At 35.8% G+C, this 6,000-nt stretch overlaps 1 long non-coding RNA gene across 1 annotated transcript; it reads right to left on the bottom strand.

Annotated features, from left to right (window-relative positions):
• Positions 1–853: 853 nt before the first annotated feature.
• Positions 854–5,573, bottom strand: LOC125278374. Its single transcript, XR_007187131.1, has 2 exons — positions 1,328–5,573; positions 854–1,209 (listed from the first exon to the last, which is right to left on the bottom strand). It is a non-coding gene; the product is annotated as an uncharacterized LOC125278374 (long non-coding RNA).
• Between the last annotated feature and the right edge of the window lie 427 nt (positions 5,574–6,000).

Below are 6,000 nucleotides of genomic sequence, written 5' to 3'. Positions count from 1 at the left end.
AATTTTCATACTGTCTAACATTTACTGAGCACCGTACATCACAATGGTATAAATGTCATACCAAATGAAAGAAGGAAGTCTTGGGCACATATGTTGTATTCATTACATTTTTATATCTTATCTCATTACGGAGTTGTATACTGTTGAATAGAGAATGTGTACTTGTGACAATTTGCTCCATCGGAGGATAAGTTGTCACACTAGATTCTAAAAATAAGAACACAACTACTTTATTGTTATTATTGATTTTCATTTTTTAATTCAAACCAGAAATGGAAATATAAACAATCATGCCTAGAGAATTTGGAAAAACAGTTTATTTCAATCCAAACGATTTCAATCAACCATTAACATGTTTAATCTCTGAACATAACTGACATATCATGTTGAACCTCTTTTTTGAGCATGTTCTATGTGTTTATTTGTACTGGGGCAAGTTGTCACACGTGACGACTTGCCCCAAACTGACGTGTGCTAATGTTGGCTAAATATCAAGGTTCGCTCAACATAGCACATCAGCTAAAGTATCAAAAGACACGTTACTGTCTCCTCTATGTTGTGCAAAATAATAATTTTTAACTTTTTAAGACAAAAATAAGAAAATTGTGCTAACCTCAGATTAGAGCGATCTTGACCACATGTGACCAGGAAGTTGACTATGGAAGAAGTAGTCCCACGAAGTGGCTATTTGATTTTTGAGATAGAGCCTCTAGTTTTGGAGTTATGAAGAGTGTGACAACTTAGCCATGTGACAACTTACCCCGCTCTCCCCTAATGTACGACTTATATTTCTGTCTGTTCCTTACACAAAACTATTGTTTGGCTTCAAAAGATTTGGAATATAGTGCACAACTCAAATAGGCCACTTTTAATGTACTTTGTTTGGATTTTGACATTTGTGATCAAAATAAAAGAGCAGCATGAACATTCTTCAAAACATATTGTTCCACAGCAGAAACAAAGTTTTGCACCAAATGAGGGTGAACTATTAATTTGGGTAAAATATTGCTTTAAGACCATATGTTTGTAATTTGTAATTAGCAATATCTTATTTAAAGAAACAACAAACAATTCATTACATAGAATGTGATTCTATTTGGGTATCAAATACCTTTGGAGGCACATGATCTTTACCGCTTTTCATTTACCGTCAGTCTCCTTCCACGACATATCTTTGATGGCTTCTGTTTCTGATTAAGCATGTGGGCCCTGTTAGTATAAAAGAATTGATTAATTAAAACCATTTAAAATTATTAATCATTTAAGAGTCAAGAAATGTCAATCATGGCCTCAAATGCAAAGACATCACAGAAAACAGTATAGTTACCGTGTTATGAAGTGAGAAAGGTCAAATTAGGACAGGAGATTCCAGGAATTCTGTGTCCCATATGGACGTTTTGCAATCACAGATTCCATTCATGGAGCGGGGATTTGGGAAAAAGAAGATGATGATATAAGGTTTCTTTTCATCCTCATGTGTTCATAACAAAAACAAGCTCACTTCTGCTCCACCTCAAGATCAGCTCTCCCATTTGTCTATTATTGTTCTTCCGCGATCACCTAAGAGAACAAAACAAGTTGAAAAGAGTAAGAAAAAACATGAGAAACAAAGAAAGAGGAGAGTAAAAGTTCTGTCTGACAAGAAGAGTAACCTTCACTTAAAGTAATAAGAATGTAGTACCATAGTACTAAATGAACTTGAAAATATTCACATACATGGTGTTTAAAGAAGACCATTGTTTATACCATGGGACATGCCAAAAAAATAATAATATAAAATAAAAAAAATCATAGTATTATCACAGTGTGTGCATGAAAAACAATGCCAATACCATATTACTTGTTTGACAGTGCTCCTTTTAGCCATTAAACTCACTTACAGTCTGTGTTAAGCACTTAACCTAATCCATTGTTCTCAGAAAAGCAGCTCTATAAATAAAGAACTGGACTGAATTAAATTGATCATAAGGGTATGATGTTTCTCATTTAACTTGTGTGCAAGATCTCACTTGGATGTTCATAGTTCACAATTTTAGCTTCATTGTTAATATTTGCACAGATGTGGAAACTAATGTGCTTTTAATAAATGAACTGATTGAGATTTATTACATGTTTACTGAGGAAAGAACAGCGACATGCTGACAGCTTGTATCTAATGATGTTGTGCAATTGTAGTGGTTATGGTTTATCAAATTTCACCAGTATAAAATAATATTTTTGGGACTGTTGGATTAAAAACAACTAAAAAACAACTTATCCTTAAGTGAATGAGAGGTTTAGCAGATGATCTGCTGTTAATTGCACAAGCGTACCTCCATATGTGGTGAAGCAGAGAGTGTTAGCATGCATCAAATTACTCCAAAACCACCAGCTTTGATCTGCTTGCCAAAACCATAAATAATGCCAGCAAATAGAGTAGTGTTTAATAGACTAGCACGAAAACCATCTGCCACTTAATATGCTTTCAAACTGATTCAGAGGTCTTTACTAGTAAATAAGTTACAGAACTGGCACTTGAAATGTTCTACAGCACACATGATGCTTGTTAGCAGGAAGGAGATTAATAATATATGAAAACAAAATTTTGCACATCTGTTCTGGGGGTTTCTTTCTAAAATGTCTCTTCAACTGTTATCCATATTTATGAAGATGTCATTTATTTGAAACGCTTTTCTGCTTGTGACCCCACAGCTGTGCTGTCCGTCTCTGCCTTTCATAGGAATTACTGCCACCCAGAGGACAAAACTAAAGTTACTTAAATGTTAGGTTCGCCCAAAAATAAAAATTCTGTCATTACTTAAATTATATAAAAAGGCACACTATGTAACTTTTGGCCCTCTAGCACTTAAAAAAGAAACTGCATGCATTTTACGGAAAAATTAAATGGCTCTTCCCAATGATTTACATTAAAATCTGTTAGAGAGCTACAAGTAATAAAACTCACTAATGTAATAAAAACGTCATCTCCGCGTCGCTTTTACAACATCTTACATCCCTCAGTTCTCGCCAGGGCCGGAGTGGGACTTTTTATTTTTATACTTTTTATTTACTTTTTATTTCATTTTTTATTATATAATAATGATTTTATAACGTGAACCATTGATTAATTCTTTAGCCATCTAGTGACTGTAGTTAAAAATCATATTATTATTATTTTTTTTAAATTAAGTGTTTACTTTCCAGTAGATGGCAGCAATCGTCCACTAAACCCAGGCACATTTTTCATGTCTATCACTTTGAATGAAATTGAGAAATGTACATCTTTTTTAAAGTGGTTTTAACATAAACATTTTCCTATTTTATATATATATATATATATATATACTTACTATATACAATTATTACAAATTGAGGCAAATAAATAACATAAAATACCATAAATCCCCCAAAACTGCACAACTTTACAGTAAAAATATTAAAGTGAGTAATATCACATTTGTTTAAAAAAGTTACATTATCTTACAAAAATCACATCTTACTGTCTGGTTATGTAAGCTAGTTGGACAGAAAAATGAATATTGTTTTCCTGTGTGTAGCATATTAGCAAGAAACATAGCATAGCTAAATGATAGGCCCTATATTTTAATTTTTGCCTACTATTATGATATGAGAAATAGCTACATACATGCCTTTATCTTTTGCACGTTTCCCCTCTTCCTTTTTATTTATTTAGGCAACCTAAATCGGCCTCCGGTGGCTTAGAGTCATTTTTCTTAACATTATAGACCTTGTGTAGCCCCGCCCCCTTTCAGCGTTGCGCTCGTTGTCTTTTGACTTCCGGTTTGTATTTCCACAGCGATATTACATTTATGAATGAACTGCTCGTTTTAAAATCTTCCCGATCTACTGACATTTGTTAAGACATCTGCTTTAAACATAACAATGCTCATGATAACTTTCATTAACTCTACAACAAGTAAATCCACTTAACCAACTAATTATTCTTTGACAGCGATGCCATAGAAATGTACAGGGCTACCGCAAAACGAAAGTTCAAAGACGATTTTATAAAGATGGCGGCGCGCTTGTTTCTCTGGTAAATAAGGTCTATAGACCCCTTAAAAGTTTGTAAACATTGCAACGTTTCCTGGTGGGCGGGGCTTAGCTGGAGGCAAAAAGAGGCGCTGGACGCATAAGCTAGCACATTTAAGGAGGGATTTATTAAACATGGATGCAGAAGGAGGTTCGGAACTGTCCAAATATGTACAGTCACTGACTCTGCGGGACCGTGACAGCTATTTTTGTAAATTAACTCTTGCTGATGGAAGCAGGCTGCCTGACCTGTATGCCATATGGCCATGGGAGTGGCATGAAGACTTGACGGGGCTGCCAACACCAGCCCTCGAGGCCAAAAAAAAAAAAAAAAACAGACCAGCCCACCGGGAATTTTCCCGGTGCTCCCGATTAGCCAATCCGGGCCTGGTTCTCGCCATCTCCGAAAAGCCAAACCAATCTTGATTCTTGTTTTATTACGAGGTCTGTCGCCTTCTCTTTTTGCCAGCAGACTCTCCTCTGTTCTGCGTTGTTTAAAACGAGTGATTCCTCAGAGGGTCAAGATTTAGCATGCTCCATCCATATCAACCTTTCTCACTCGTTGTGACAAAAGCTAACCACACCATATACAAGTCAAAGTTGCTGGAGCAACTTTTCTCTTTTTTGGATGTGACCAGACATGCACGGGTGAGTGACGTATGTATGCAGTTTCCTGCGAAACCATCCTGACAGGTCTAATATATATATTGTATAATATATATTATAATATATATTGTGCTAATTTTGAACAGCAAAAGTTTCATAATGTACCTTTAAAAACTTCACATCTGAAAACGGAGTAAAAATAAGAAAGGAAATTTCCTTTCACAATGGTAGGAGAAACAAAATGTTCTGGCAAAGGCAACATGCCAGTAGATATGAAATCCCAGTGTGATCGCATTTAAAATGCCAAGAAATAGGGTGGAACTTTTAAAACTTTACAGCGTGCTGTGAGTGATATTGACAGAAGAGGACCACTCACTGGTATTGTTTATGAGGTGAAATCTCCATTTGACAGGACAGGGGGTCAAAGAAGGCGACCAGGTCATATTTGTTGGATGTAAATGAAATATGCCTGTTCTGTTGCCACTAAGAAAATATTGCCACATAATTAAAACCACAAGGTATTTATTCAAGTCAATGTCCAAGACTCATGACATCAGGTTTCACTGTCATTAATTTTATTTTTATGTATTCTGAAATATGTGAGTGCAACTTACCAGTGCAAAACTCTCTGCAGTGATGAGAGTGTCTAGGCAGTCGCTCACTGTTCCAAGTCAAATTAGATATGCTTAGTTCCCTCCCTCAGTGTTGGCGTCTGCCAAGTGAAATCTTAACTTTGATTGTTTAGAAAAGTAATAACACACCTTCCTTCTACAAGCCACATGATTTGTGCAGGGCGAGTCCCCATTGACTTCATAGTATGGGGAAAAACTACTATGGAAGTCAGTGGGGTCTTTCAACTGTTTGGTTACAGATATTCTTCAAAATATCTTCTGTGTTCAGCTGAAGGAAGAAATTCATACAGGTTTAGAACAACTTGAGGGTGAGTAAATGATGACAGAATTTTCCTTTTTGGGTGAACTATCCCTTTAAGTACGGTTAATACTTATGGTTATGTATTTGAGCAATAATTGCCTTAGCAAACCCCATTAATTAGATAAAGGAAATTAAGAGTAGGCGTAAAACAGATCTTGTACTCTATTGTATTTAATGCGTAGGATGACCTGACAACATTTTACAGATGCATGACATCATGAAGAGGGAGTGTTTGTCTGGCCGTGTTGGTTGTTTGTGCAGATGTCCTGTGGGGAAAGTATGAGTTTAAACATGCTACACAGTGTAAAAAACAAGCTTTGAATCACCTTTGCCTATACTTCAGAACATTATGAGCTGTGCTTTCCTGATATTTAGGTTCCTCAGGCTTTGTCACAAAAATCTAAATCAGCTCTGAGACTAGGGATGAAA

The sequence above is a fragment of the Megalobrama amblycephala genome, linkage group LG11 (genome assembly GCF_018812025.1).
Source record: "Megalobrama amblycephala isolate DHTTF-2021 linkage group LG11, ASM1881202v1, whole genome shotgun sequence".
In the NCBI taxonomy this organism is placed as follows: Eukaryota; Metazoa; Chordata; class Actinopteri; order Cypriniformes; family Xenocyprididae; genus Megalobrama; species Megalobrama amblycephala.
The sequence above is the reverse complement of the archived record's forward strand: the minus strand, read 5'-3'. Positions and strand labels throughout refer to the sequence as shown.